Source organism: Tamandua tetradactyla, chromosome 6 (assembly GCF_023851605.1).
Source record: "Tamandua tetradactyla isolate mTamTet1 chromosome 6, mTamTet1.pri, whole genome shotgun sequence".
Lineage (NCBI taxonomy): Eukaryota > Metazoa > Chordata > Mammalia > Pilosa > Myrmecophagidae > Tamandua > Tamandua tetradactyla.
Window position 1 is genome coordinate 144,121,128 of NC_135332.1, and position 14,235 is coordinate 144,135,362.

The 14,235-nt window shown below is 43.2% G+C and overlaps 1 pseudogene; it reads right to left on the bottom strand.

The window, feature by feature from the left end:
- Positions 1-10,234: 10,234 nt before the first annotated feature.
- Positions 10,235-11,588, bottom strand: LOC143686399 (retinoic acid receptor gamma pseudogene; annotated as a pseudogene).
- Positions 11,589-14,235: the final 2,647 nt, after the last annotated feature.

A 14,235-nucleotide genomic window follows, 5' to 3' on the forward strand; every position in this document is an offset into this window, starting at 1 on the left:
TATTTATTTGCATCCTCTCTCTTCTTCTTTTGTCAATCTTGATAAGGGCTCATCAATCTTATTGATTTTCTCATAGAACCAATTTCTGGTCTTATTGATTTTCTCTATTGTTTTCATGTTTTCAATTTCATTTATTTCTGCTCTAATCTTTGTTATTTCTTTCCTTTTGCTTGCTTTGGGATTAGTTTGCTGTTCTTTCTCCAGTTCTTCCAAGTGGACAGTTAATTCCTGCATTTTTGCCTTTTCTTCTTCTCTGATATAGGCATTTAGGGCAATAAATTTCCCTCTTAGCACTGCCTTTGCTGCATCCCATAAGTTTTGATATGTTGTGTTTTCATTTTCTTTCGCCTCGAGGTATTTACTAATTTCTCTTGCAATTTCTTCTTTGACCCACTTATTGTTTAAGAGTGTGCTGTTGAGCCTCCACGTATTTGTGAATTTTCTGGCACTCTGCCTATTATTGATTTCCAACTTTATTCCTTTATGATCCAAGAAAGTGTTGTGTATGATTTCAATCTTTTTAAATTTGTTAAGACTTGCTTTGTGACCAAGCATATGGTCTATCTTTGAGAATGATCCAGAGCACTTGAGAAAAAGGTGTATCCTGCTGTTGTGGGATGTAATGTCCTATAAATGTCTGTTAAGTCTAGCTCATTTATAGTAATATTCAGATTCTCTATTTCTTTATTGATCCTCTGTCTAGATGTTCTGTCCATTGATGAGAGTGGTGAATTGAAGTCTCCAACTATTATGGTATATGTGTCTATTTCCCTTTTCAGTGTTTGCAGTGTATTCCTCATGTATTTTGGCGCATTCTGGTTCGGTGTGTAAATATTTATGATTGCTATGTCTTCTTGTTTAATTGTTCCTTTTATTAGTAGATAGTGTCCTTCTTTGTCTCTTTTAACTGTTTTACATTTGAAGTCTAATTTGTTGGATATTAGTATAGCTACTCCTGCTCTTTTCTGGTTGTTCTTTGCATGAAATATCTTTTCCCAACCTTTCACTTTCAACCTATGTTTATCTTTGGGACTAAGATGTGTTTCCTGTAGACAGCATATAGAAGGATCCTCTTTTTTAATCCATTCTGCCAGTCTATGTCTTTTGATTGGGGAATTCAGTCCATTAACATTTAGTGTTATTACTGTTTGGATAATATTTTCCTCTACCATTTTGCCTTTTGTATTATATATATCATATCTGACTTTCCTTCTTTCTACACTCTTCTCCATACCTCTCTCTTCTGTCTTTTCGGTTCTGACTCTAGTGCTCCCTTTAGTATTTCTTGCAGAGCTGGTCTCTTGGTCACAAATTCTCTTGGTGACTTTTTGCCTGAGAATGTTTTAATTTCTCCCTCATTTTTGAAGGATAATTTTGCTGAATATAGGAGTCTTGGTTGGCAGTTTTTCTCTTTTAGTAATTTAAATATATCATCCCACTGTCTTCTCACCTCCATGGTTTCTGCTGAGAAATCTACACATAGTCTTATTGGGTTTCCCTTGTATGTGATGGATTGTTTTTCTCTTGCTGCTTTCAAGATCCTCTCTTTCTCTTTGACCTCTGACATTCTAACTAGTAAGTGTCTTGGAGAACGCCTATTTGGGTCTAATCTCTTTGGGGTGTGCTGCACTTCTTGGATCTGTAATTTTAGGTCTTTCATAAGAGTTGGGAAATTTTCAGTGATAATTTCTTCCATTATTTTTTCTCCTCCTTTTCCCTTCTCTTCTCCTTCTGGGACACCCACAACACGTATATTTGTGCGGTTCACATTGTCCTTGAGTTCCCTGTTCAAATTTTTCCATTCTTTTCCTGATATTTTCTGTTTCTTTTTGAAATTCAGATGTTCCATCCTCCAAATCACTAATTCTATCTTCTGTCTCTTTAAATCTATCATTGTAGGTATCCATTGTTTTTTCATCTTTTCTACTTTATCCTTCACTTCCATAAGTTCTGTGATTTGTTTTTTCAGTTTTTCTATTTCTTCTTTTTGTTCAGCCCATGTCTTCTTCATGTCCTCCCTCAATTTATCAATTTCATTTTTGAAGAGGTTTTCCATTTCTGTTCGTATATTCAGCATTAGTTGTCTCAGCTCCTGTATCTCATTTGAACTATTGGTTTGTTCCTTTGACTGGGCCATATTTTCAATTTTCTGAGCGTGATCCGTTATCTTCTGCTGGCGTCTGGGCATTTAGTCAGATTTCCCTGGGTGTTGGACCCAACAGGTTGAAAGATTTTTCTGTGAAATGTCTGGGTTCTGTTTTTCTTATCCTGCCCAGTAGGTGGCGCTCATGGCACACGTTTGTCTGCGGGTCCCACCAGTAAAAGGTGCCGTGGGTCCTTTAACTTTGGAAAACTCTCGCCGTGCGGGAGGTTCGCCAGCCGAAGCGGCTTGGAAGAGTGCCAGCCGGACCGGGGGTCCGAACACGGGGCGGGTCGCTGGCCACCGCAGCCCAGGAGAGCGCCTGTCCGAATTTCCTAGTTGGCCCAGGGCACCAAGCGTGGTGGGAGGGCGCCAGCCGCCACGGCCCGGGAGAGTGCACCGTTCCCAGCCGAACCGGGGAGTCACGTGTTTCGAAGGGACCCCCCTGGTCACCGTTCTCCGTGGCCTGGGGATTTCCGATCCAATTCTCTTAGTTGGTCCGGGGGGCCGCGCGTGGTGGGGGCGCCAGCTGCCGCAGCTTGAGGGGACCGCCTGCCCAAATCTGCCAGCTGGCCCGGGAAGGAGGAGGGAAGGGACTCCGGCCGCTTGTCGCCCCACCCGGGGAAGCCCACGCCCCTCGGCGATCTCACCGGAGCAGGTTCTCCCAGCCAGTCAGCCGTTCCAGGATGGGGTACGCTGTCTTTTTTATCTCTGTCGTGGCTCCGGGAGCTGTTCTGTATCGTTTCTACTCCCCTAGTAGCTGTTCTGGAGGAGGAAAGGTGAGGATGGCAAAGCTGTCAAGGACGGTGGCCGAGGAGCCGGTTGCCTATAGACTTTTGACTCTTCTATTCCCACACTTCCGTGAGATACCTTTATAAATCTTGTATTTACAGATCTCTTCTGTTGGTTCTGTTTCTCTAGAAAACCCTGACTAACATAGTGAGTAAGGCATTCCATAAGTCCATGGATGGTAGTTTTGGTGGAAACATTGCATGCAGGGAAAGCAAATCCATATACAGAGAATATGTCTATTCTAGTCAAAACAAATCACTACCCCCTCCATGATGGAAGTGGTCCAATGTTATCGACCTGCCATTAGCAGTAGGATGATCTCCTTGGGCAACAGTACCATATTGGGATTGAGTGTAGGTCTCTGCTGCTCATAAATTGGGTACTCAGCAGGAGCCATAGTCATGTTCGTCTTGGTGAGTGGAAGTCCATGTTGCTGAGCCCATGCATAAGCTCCATCCCTACCACCATGATCACTTTCTTCTTGAGCCCATTGAGGAATGACAGGAGTGGTTGGGGAAAGAGGTTAACTCATATCCACTGAATGGGTCATCTTAACCACTTGATTATTAAAACCTTCCTCAGCTGAAATCACCCTCTAGTGAGCATTCACATGGGACACAAATATCTTTATATATATTTTTTGCCCATTCAGAAAGGTTTATCCACCTATATCTTCCCCAGAGACCTCTTTGTCACCAATTTTCCAATCATGCTTCTTCCAAGTCCATCACCATCCAGCAATCCATTAGCAGCAGCCCAAGAGCCACTACACAAATGCACCTCTGGCCACTTCTTCTTCCAAGCAGGATGAACAATGAGGTACACTGCTCAATGTTCTGCCCACCAGAAGGATTTTTCATCACCACTGTCCTTCAGGGATATCACAGAAAAGAGTTGCAGTGATGTTGCTGTCCACAATCATGTGGTACTTGCATATCTGTGAACCAGGCCCGAGTTTTCTCACCTTCAATCAACTGATTTTAAGGAACTTGCCAAGAGACCATAGCTCTGGGTTGGGAAAGAGAAGGTAATCAGGCAGAAGTGGGAGTCACAAACATTTGGGCCACTTCCTCATGTAACTTACTTATGCCTTCAAGACCTGATCAAGTCTGATCTTGTATATACCATTTCCATTTTATGATGGAGTGTTGTTATGCACACCTAACTTTATGGCTTGGTGGGTCAGACAACACCCAGCTCATGATAGGAAACTCAGGTCTCATGGTAACTTGGTGGTCCACAGTTAAGCATTTAGTCTCTACTAAGGCTCAGTAGCAGGCCAAAAAGAGAGTTTTTCAAAAAGAAAGTAGGTATCTGCAGAGGATGGTAAGGCTTTACTCCAAATTCCTAAGGGTCTGCATTGTGATTTTCCTATAAGGGCCTGCAAAGGCTCCAGATAGCATCCCTATTTGCCAGTGATACTTCCAGCACAATTGGATCTGCTGGATCACATGGTCCAAGTGGCAGAGCAGCTTACATGGTGTTCTAGTTTAGCTGCTGGAATGCAACACACTAGAGATGGATTGGCTTTTAATAAAAGGGGATTTATTTTGTTGGTTCTTCAGAGGAAAGGCAGCTAACTTTCCACTGAGGTTCTTTCTTACGTGGAAGGCACAGGATGGTCTCTGCTGGTCTTCTCTCCAGGCCCCTGGCTTCCATCAACTTTCCTCAGGGTGACTTCTTTCTGCATCTCCAAAGGCCTGGGCTGAGCTTCAAATGCCGAGATGAGGAATGCCGAGCTGCTAGGCTGTGCTACATTGCACTCTCTCATTTAAGTACCAGCCAATTAAGTCAAACATCACTCATTGCAGCAGACACGCCTCCTAGCTGACTGCAGATGTAATTGGCAACAGATGAGGTTTACGTACCGTTGGCTTATGTCCGCAGCAACAAGATTAGGTATGCTCACCTGGCCAAGTTGACAACTGAATCTAACTAACACATACGGCAGCCTGGACCTGTTGCAGAGTCTCCTCTTGTTCAGGTCCCCACTCAAAATTAGCAGTTTTTCTGGTTACTCAATAAATGGGCTGGAGTAGCATACCTAAATGAGGAATATGTTGTTGCCAAAATTCAAAGAGACTAACTAGGCATTGTGCCTCTTTTTTGGTCATAGGAGGGGCCAGATACATCTACATTATACCAGGACAGTTCTAGCAATTCAACTTCAGTTAATGCTGTTTCAGCCCACCACCCAAAGAGTTTAAGGCCCTAACTCCTCAAGCCACAACACTGAATGCAGAACATCTGCTTAGCAATTGGATAATTGCTCCAGCATATCCAAGAACAACCAGTCAATATCATTATCCCTCTTAACTTCATAAAACTCAGTTAAGATGTCAATAACACTGTCACCCAGAGCTTTTCCTCGTGTAAGAGTATGAGTAGGAGAATCAAAGGGTGATATTTTGTGTATGTGTATTGGCAACTCATGCCATGGACTGTTAGTGCCATCTTGATTATTGGAAATAAAGTCCTTAGTGCCTTTGAATCTAATCAGAGTAGAAAAAGAATTGATTCTGTTTCTCAAGAACCACTCCCAGGACCAAGCTATATTAGTCAGGGTTCTCTAGAGAAACAGAACGAACAGGAGATATCCATAAATATGAGATTTTATAAAAGTGTCTCATGCAACTATGGAGATGCACAAGTCCAAATTCCATAGGGCAGGGGGCTAGCTAGCAACTCTGATGAAGGTTGTCAATGAACTCTCCAGGAGAGGCTGGCTGGTGAAACAAAAAAAAAGTAAAGGTTCTCTCTTCTCTCTTAATAGTTTTCAACTGATTGAATTAAATCCAACTGATTGGATTCTCTCATTAGTTGAAGGCAGAAGACACTCCCTTAGTTGTCTGAGACTTATCAGCCCCAGATGTAACCAACTGATTGATAGTTTTATTAACCAGCCAAGAAATGTCCTTGAAGTAATGGTTAGACCAGTACTTGCTTGACCACACAACTGGGCACTGTTACCCGGCCAAGTTGACACATGAACCTACCCATCACAAATGTATGTAGACCAAAGGACAAAATGTCTAAAGTAAGGAAATCTTTTACAGCAAGGACATTGAGTATTAATGGATTAAGCTCCCCATTAAAAAGGCACAGATTGGCAGAATTGATAGGAAAACATGATCCAACTAAATGTTCTTTACAAAAGACTCACTTGGGACCAAATGGCACAACAAAAAAAACAGCTGGGGTAATTATACTAATATGAGACAAAATAGATTTTAAGTCAAAAGCTGTTACAATAGACAAAGACATGATATACTAATAAAAGGATCGATCTACCAAGAAGAAATAACAATTATCAATATTTATGCACATAACCATGGTACCCCAAAATGCAAGGAACAAAATTTGCAAAACTAATCAGAGAAATAGAAACCTCTGCAATAATAGTTGGACACATCAATAGAACACTTTCATCAAAACACAGAATATCTAGACAGACGATCAATAAGGAAACAGGGAACTTCAATATGGTAAATGAACAAGACCTAACAGACATGTACAGAACATTGCACCCAAAACAGTAGGACATTCATTCTTCTCAAGAGCACATGAATCATTCTCCAGGATAGATCATATGGTGGGCTGCATAAAAAAAGTCTCAATAAAATTTAAAAGATTGAAATTATACAAACATCTCTGACCATAACAGAATGAAGTTGGATATCAATAACAGACGGGGAACCGGAAAACCTGTAAATATATTGCAATTAAATAACATACTTTTAATTAAGTATGCAAAACATCAAAACTTATGGGATGCAGTGAGGTGGTGCTAAGAGGGAAATTAATTACCCTAAATGATTGCATTAAAAAAAAAGACCTAAAATCAAAGACCTACCTCCATATGTGGAGGAACTAGAAAAAGAACAGAAATCTAAACCTAAAGCATTCCAAAGGTAAGAAATAAAAAGATTAGAGAAGATATAAATGAAATAAGGAAGAAAAAAACAAAAGAGAGCATTAACAAAATCAAAACATGCTTCCTTGAAAAGACCAATAAAATTGACAAATCGTTAGCTAGGCTGATAAAGACAAAAAGAGAGAAGACACAAATAAATAAAATCAGAAATTAGAGGGGGAGGGCATTGCTACTGACCCTTCAGAAATAAAAAGAATTATAAGAAGATACTATGAACAAATATGTGCAAACAATTTGACACGTTAGATGAAACGTTCAAATTCCAAGGAACAAACGAACAACCTATACTGATTCTATGAGAAAGAGAAGACCTCGACAGAGCAAGTATAAGCAGAGACTGAATCATTCATCAAATACCTCCTAACAAAGAAAAGCCCAATACCAAGTGGCTTCACAGGTGAATTCTACTGATCATTCCAAATTAATAGCAATCCTCTCAAACTCTTCCAAAAATTGAACAGGAGGGAACACTACCTAACTCATTCTATGAGGCCAACAACCTTAATGCCAAAGCCAGATAAAGACACTATCAGAAAAGAAAATTACTGAACAGTTTTTCTTATGACTATAGATGCAAAAAAGCCTCAACAAAATATGATCAAATCAAATCAACACCTGATTAAAAGAATTATACGCCATGATCAGCTGTATTTTACCTCGGGTGTGCAAGGGTAGTTCGACATAAGAAAATCAATTAATGCAATTCTGCATGTGTTCTGGTTTGCTAGTTTACAATTCTAAGGCTGAGAAGATGTCCCAATTAAAACAAGTCTATAGAAATGTCCAATCTAAGGCATCCAGGGAAAGATACCTTGATTCAAGAAGGCCGATGAAGTTCAGTTTTTCTCTCATCTGGAAAGGCACATGGCGAACACAGACAGAGTTTCTCTCTCATCTGGAAGGGCACATGGCGAACACGGCATCATTTGCTAGCTTCTTCTCCTGGCTTCCTGTTTCACGAAGCTCCCCAGAAGGCATTTTCCTTCTGCATCTCCAAAGGTCACTGGCTTGTGGAGTCTGCTTCTCGTGGTTATGCCATTCTGCTCTGCTCTCTCTGAATCTCTCATTCTGCAAAATGTTTCCTCTTTTATAGGACTCCAGAAACTTCTGAAGACCCACCTAAATGGGTGGAGGCATGTCATCACCTAATCCAGTTTAACAACCACTCTTGATTGGGTTACATCTCCAAGGAGATGATCTAATTACAGATTTAAACATACAATATTGAATAGGGATCATTCTGCCTTTACAAAATGGGATTTAGATTAAAACATGGCTTTTCTAGGGGACATACATCCTTTCAAACCAGCACTGCATGTTAACAAAACAAAGAGGAAAAAAACCACATGATCATCTCAATTGATGCAGAACTGGCATTGACTAAATCCATTTCTTGATAAAAATACTTAGACAAACAGGAATAGAAGGAAACTTTATCAACATAATAAAGGTCATATATGAAAAACCCACAGCTAACATCATAATCAATTCTGAAAGACTGAAATTTTCCATCTAAAGTCTAGAATAAGGCAAGGCTGCCCATTGTCACCACTGTTATTCAACACTGTACTGGAAGTTCTAGTCAGTGCAGCTAGATGAGAAAAAGAAATAAAAGACATCCAAACTGGAAGGAAAGAAGTAAAACATTCATTATTTGCATATGACATGATCCCATATATAGAAAGTCCAAAAAAAAACTACAAGTTACTAGACATAATAACCGAATTCAGCAAAGTGGCATGATACAGATCAAGATGAAAACATCAACATTGTCTGTATACACTAGTAATAAGCAATCAGGAGGAATCAAGGAAAATTTTCCATTTACAATAGCAACTAAAATAATCAAGTACCTAGGAATAAATTTAATTAAGAATGTAAAGGACTTGTATCCAGAAAATAACAAAACAATGTTAAAAAAAATTAAAGAAGATCTAAATGAATGGAAGGACATCCTTGCTCATGAATCAGAACAATAAATAGTGTTAAGATGTCAATTCTACCCAAAATGGTTTACAGGTTCAATGCAATCCCAATTAAAATTTCAATAGCATACTTTGCAGAAATGAGAAAGCCAATTATCAAATTTACTTAGAAGGGTAAGGGGCCCTGAATAACTAAAACTATCTTGAAAAATAAGAACCAAGTTGGAGGACATACAGTTCCTGACTTTAAAGCTTGTTATAAAGCCACAGTAGTCAAAACAGTGCAGTACTACTAAAACAATATAGACCAGTGGAACCAAATTGCGACTCTCACAACTATGACCAATTGACATTTTTTTTCTTAGTTTCCATCACTGCAAAAATAGAAAACTCAGCAATATGGGATACAATGGGGTGGAGGGGAGATGTAAACAGAGGGGGAGGAGACAGCACTCTGACTTCCCAGAGAAAAACGGGAGCCACTGGGAATCTTATTTGGCAGTTAAATACTAACTGGATATTGGATGCAGAAAGGAGGGGTCACGGGGACCCCTAGGCTCTCCATCCCAAGATCCCTGGAGGAAGGGTCAATCCCAGTGTGTAAACAAAAGTTAATAAATAGAGGCTTCCTCTGGATCAGGGCAGGTCAGCTAAGCAGCTCTCCCCCACCCTCGGCCAAGCTGCTCTGGGGGTCAATGGAATGCTCTAGGAAGAAAGGGATCTCCTCGCCCCTCTGTAATGTAGGAGGGTCCCTGCTGCGATGGCTGAAATGGGGGAGAGAGGCAGCCCAAGGCACACGTCAGGGCTGGGGGCGTCTTGTAACGGAGGGCACAGGGTAAACTCTGGGCTTCAGCAAAGAACTGTTAAATGGACCTGCATCTGTCTTTCACCCTCTGAGCCCCAACAGAAATGCAGGACCTAGCCTGCCCCCCACCCCAAGCATGGCACAGGGACGGGGCACAGAGGGCAACAAGCACATGGCAGGTGCACTATGCAGCATTAAGCACCAAGGGTAGGGGCAAGAGGGTATGCTTGGCCCTCCCACACCCCCCACCCCCATTTGGTCTCTAGTGTTCCTCTTTGCTCCTAGAGGCCTAAGCACCAGCAAGGGGAATGGACTGTGGAATGGCAGAGTCTTCCTCCCACCATAGGGAGCTTGGGACCATGGTATCAAGGGGCAGCACTGGGATTTTAGAGTCCAGACCCAGGCTCACCCCTCTGCCCTATCTCCTGGTAGGGGCAGGGCAGGCCCCCAGGACTGGAGAAGGAGCCTATTAGAGCAGAAGAGGATGAACACAGAGGCACCCCTGGAAACTCTGGCAAAAACAAGGAGCTGAATGAAAGGGGTGAGGAAAGGGCAGAGCAGATCCTCTCCCAGTTTCTGGTGGTATTTGGGAGATGGTCAGTCTGTTGTCTGGAGCCCCAATCCCCACAGCAAGGAAGTCAATGGCCCTGATCAGGCTGGGGACTGCTACCTCTTTTTCCCTGGCCCCCAGGAACCTTATCTTCATTGGAGGCCTTGGGGTGGGACCAGGCTGGGAGAAATCATCCTCAAACATCTCGGGGTTCTCCATCATCTCTCGAATCAGGGGAGGCATTGGGCTTGGAATCTCTATCTTCAGGCTAATAGCCCTTTCTGCATCCTTGGTGTTGGTGTCCTGGAGATCAGTGAGCTTCATAAGCATCCTTGGGAACATATATGGTTGGCTGGGCCACCGGCACTGTGCATATAGCCTCAAGGCTTCCAGAAGTGGCTCCTGCAGCTTGTCCACATTTTCGGGTTCCTCCACGTTCATGTGATCTTCACAGATGAGGCAGATGGCACTGAGCAGCCCTGTCTTGGTGTCACACATTTTCAGAGGCAGGAGCTGCCTGGCAAAGGCAAAGACAAGGTCTATGAGGGGCCCAAAGCTGGTATTGTGCATCTGAGACTGGTTCAGCGCTAGCCCATCAGAGAAGGTCATGGTGTCCTGCTCTGGGTCATACCACGTGCAGATCCTCAGCATCAAGATGTCCAGGCACACGGCTCTGAGCAGAGTGATCTGGTCGGCAATACTGAATCCTATAAAGCCAGGTAGCTGCTTGGCAAACTCCACGATCTTAATGATACACTTGGTGGTCAGTTCCAGATCCAGCTGCACCCAGTGATCTGAACTGGAGGTCATGGTGTATTCACCCAGATGGCAGAGTGAGGGGAAGGTCTCTTATTGGGCTTTGCTGACCTTGGTGATGAGCTCTTATAACTGGGGACTCACCTCATAGCTTTTATATGACCCTTCCTTCTTCATCTCTTTCTTCTTGTTTTGGTCATCCTGCACAGCTTCCTTGGACATGCCCACTTTGAAGCATTTCGGTAGCTGGCAGTTCTGGTAGCGATTCCAGGTTATCTTGTTGATTATCCAGTTTTTGTCATGGTGACATGTGTACATCATGTTCTTCTGGATACTGTTGCAGAAGAAGCCCTTGCAGTCTTCACAAGAGCTGACCCCATAATGGTAGCCAGAGGAATTGTCATTGTATACAAAGCATGACTTGTAGACCCAAGGCAGTGGAGGGGGTGAGGATGAGCTGGGCACCATCTCCTCTGAGCTGGTGTTCTGCATGTCCATTGATTGTAGACTGGTAGGTTTCAGCCAAGCCAAGGACTCAAGTCCAGTAAAACAGGAACAGCAGGTAGCTCCTGCTTCCATGAAGTCATATATCACGACTAGGCTTGGAGGGAACTGGGTGCTAGGAAAACCAATTGAGTCACCCTCTTCCCCCAGCAGTGCCCGCTCCTAGAGGGGGCAGGGGCAGAGCCAGCATAGGGCTCCAGGCTGCATGGGGGTAAGGGGTGGGCGGGGAAGAGGGGGATCCCCAGCAGAGGAAAGGGACTGATGGGCTCGAAGCTAGGGCTGCTACTTTAGCCATGGTTGGGCTCACTCTCCCAACTGCTTTTTTTTTTCCAATTGCTTTTTGACAAGGCTGCCAAGCCCACTCAGTGGGGAAAGAATAGTGTATTAGCTAGGGTTCTCTCGAGAAACAGAATCAGCAGGAAATTCATAGATAAAAAATTCATAAAAGTGTCTCATGTAACCGTGGGAATGTAGAGTCCAAAATCCATAGGGCAGGCTGTGAAGCTGATGACTCTGATGAAGGGTCTGGATGAACTCCACAGGAGAGTCCACATGACGAAGCAGGAAGAAGACTGTCTCTTCTGAATCCTCCTTAAAAGCCTTCTAGTGATTACATTAAATATCACTCATTGCAGAAGACATTCCCCTTGGCTGATTACAAATGCAATCAGCTGTGGATGCAGCCAATGTGATCAAGATTTAATTTTATGAAATGATCTCATAGAAGCAGACAGGTCAGTACTTGTCCAACCAGATAAATGGGCACCACCACTTGGCCAAGTTGACACATGAACCTGACCATGACAGTCCACCCCTTGCCAACTTGGCAGTTATACACATCACTTTTAACCGTACTTAATCTCTAAATAGAAAACAATAAAAGACTTTTTTTTTTCCTCACCTAACAATACTCAACTGTCTATATACAATCAGAAACACATTAAATCTCCCCAGAAGAGGGTGCAAGTCCTTGGGTAAAATTCATTATTAAACTGGATATCTTATAATTTAAATACTATTACATGAACAAAAGAGCATTACAGTCCTCATTTCTGTAACTGATTATGTGGTTTGTAGTTCATATTGATCATTACCTTCTTCCACTACCCATTCCATGTTCCCTCTACCCACAGGAAGTACCTCAGTTGGCCGTGGTTCTTTGCCTGGTGGGGTGACCCAAACCTTCATGATGATGAATAAAGGCATTCTGTAAGTTCACAATGGTAGGTTTGGCAGAAGCACTGCGTGCAGGGAAAGCAAACCCATATCCAGAGAATGTGTCTATTACAGTTAGGACAAATTGATGCCCCTTCCATGAAGGTAGTGGTCCCATGTAATCAAACTGCACCATGTAGCCCTCTGGTCACCTCGGGGAATGGTGCCATGTTGGGGGCCCCATGAGAGTCTTTGCTACTGGCAGATTGGGCACTCAGCAGTGGCTGTAGCTAGGTCAGCCTTGGTGAGTGAGTCCATGTTGCTGAACCCATGCATAACCTCCATTCCTACCACCATGACCACTTTGTTCATGGGCCCATTGGGCAATGACAGGACTTGCTGACTGGTATGCACAGAACGGGTCATCTTATCCACTTGATTATTAGAACCTTCCTCTGCTGAAGTCACCCTCTGGTGAGCATTCACATGGGACACAAATATCTTCATATTTTTATCCGACTCAGAAAGGTATAACCAAATACTTCTTCCCCAGACTTCTTTGTCACCAATTTTCCAATTATGGTCTTTCCAAGTTCCTGGCCATCCAGTCAAACCATTAGCAATAGCCATGAGTCAGTATACAAACACACCTCTGGTCAGTTCTCCTTCCAAGCAAAATGAACAACCAGGTGCACTGCCCAAAGTTCTGTTCACTGGGAGGATCTCCCCTCACCACTGTCCTTCAGGGATATCCTGAAAAGGGTTGTAGTGCTGCAGCTGTTCCCTTTTGAGTGGTACCTGCATATCATGAGAAGCATCTGTAAACCAGGCCCGAGTTTTCTCTTCCTCAGTCAATTCACTGTAAGGACCTCCCCAAGAGGCCATAGCTCTGGTCTGGGAAAGAGAAGGAAATGTGGCAAGAGTGGAGACCATGGGCATTTGGGCCACTTCCTCATGTAACTTACTTGTGCCTTCAGGACGTGCTCTGGCCCTATCTCATATACCATTTCCATTTTATGACGGAGTGCTGCTATGCACACCCAACTTTATGACTTGGTGGGTCAGAAAATACCTAGCGCATTATAGGCAACTCAGGTCTCATGGTAACTTGGTGGCCCGTGGTTAAGCATTCAGTCTCTACTAAGGCCCAGTAGCAGGCTAAAAGCTGTTTTTCAAAAGAGAATAGTTATCTGCAGTAGATGGTAAAGCTTTGCTCCAAAATCCTAAGGGTTTGCATTGTGATTCTCCTATAAGGGCTTGCCAAACGCTTCAGACAGCATCTGTATTTGCCACTGACACTTCCAGCACCATTGGATCTGCTGGATCGTATGGTCCTAGTGGCAGAGCAGCTTATAAGGCAGCCTGGACCTGTTGCAGAGCCCCCTCTTGTTCAGGTCCCCACTCAAAATTAGCAGTTTTTTTGGTCACTTGATCAATGGGCCAGAGTAGCACACCCAAATGAGGAATGTGTTGTCGCCAAAATCCAAAGAGACCAACTAGGCATTATGCCTCTTTTTCAGTTGTAGGAGGGGCCAGATACAGCAACTTATCCTTCTCCTTAGAAGGGATATCTTGACATGCCCCACACCACTGGACTCCTAGAGATTTCACTGAGGTGGAAGACCCCTGTATTTTTGATAGATTTATCTCCTATCCCCTGACACACAAATGCCT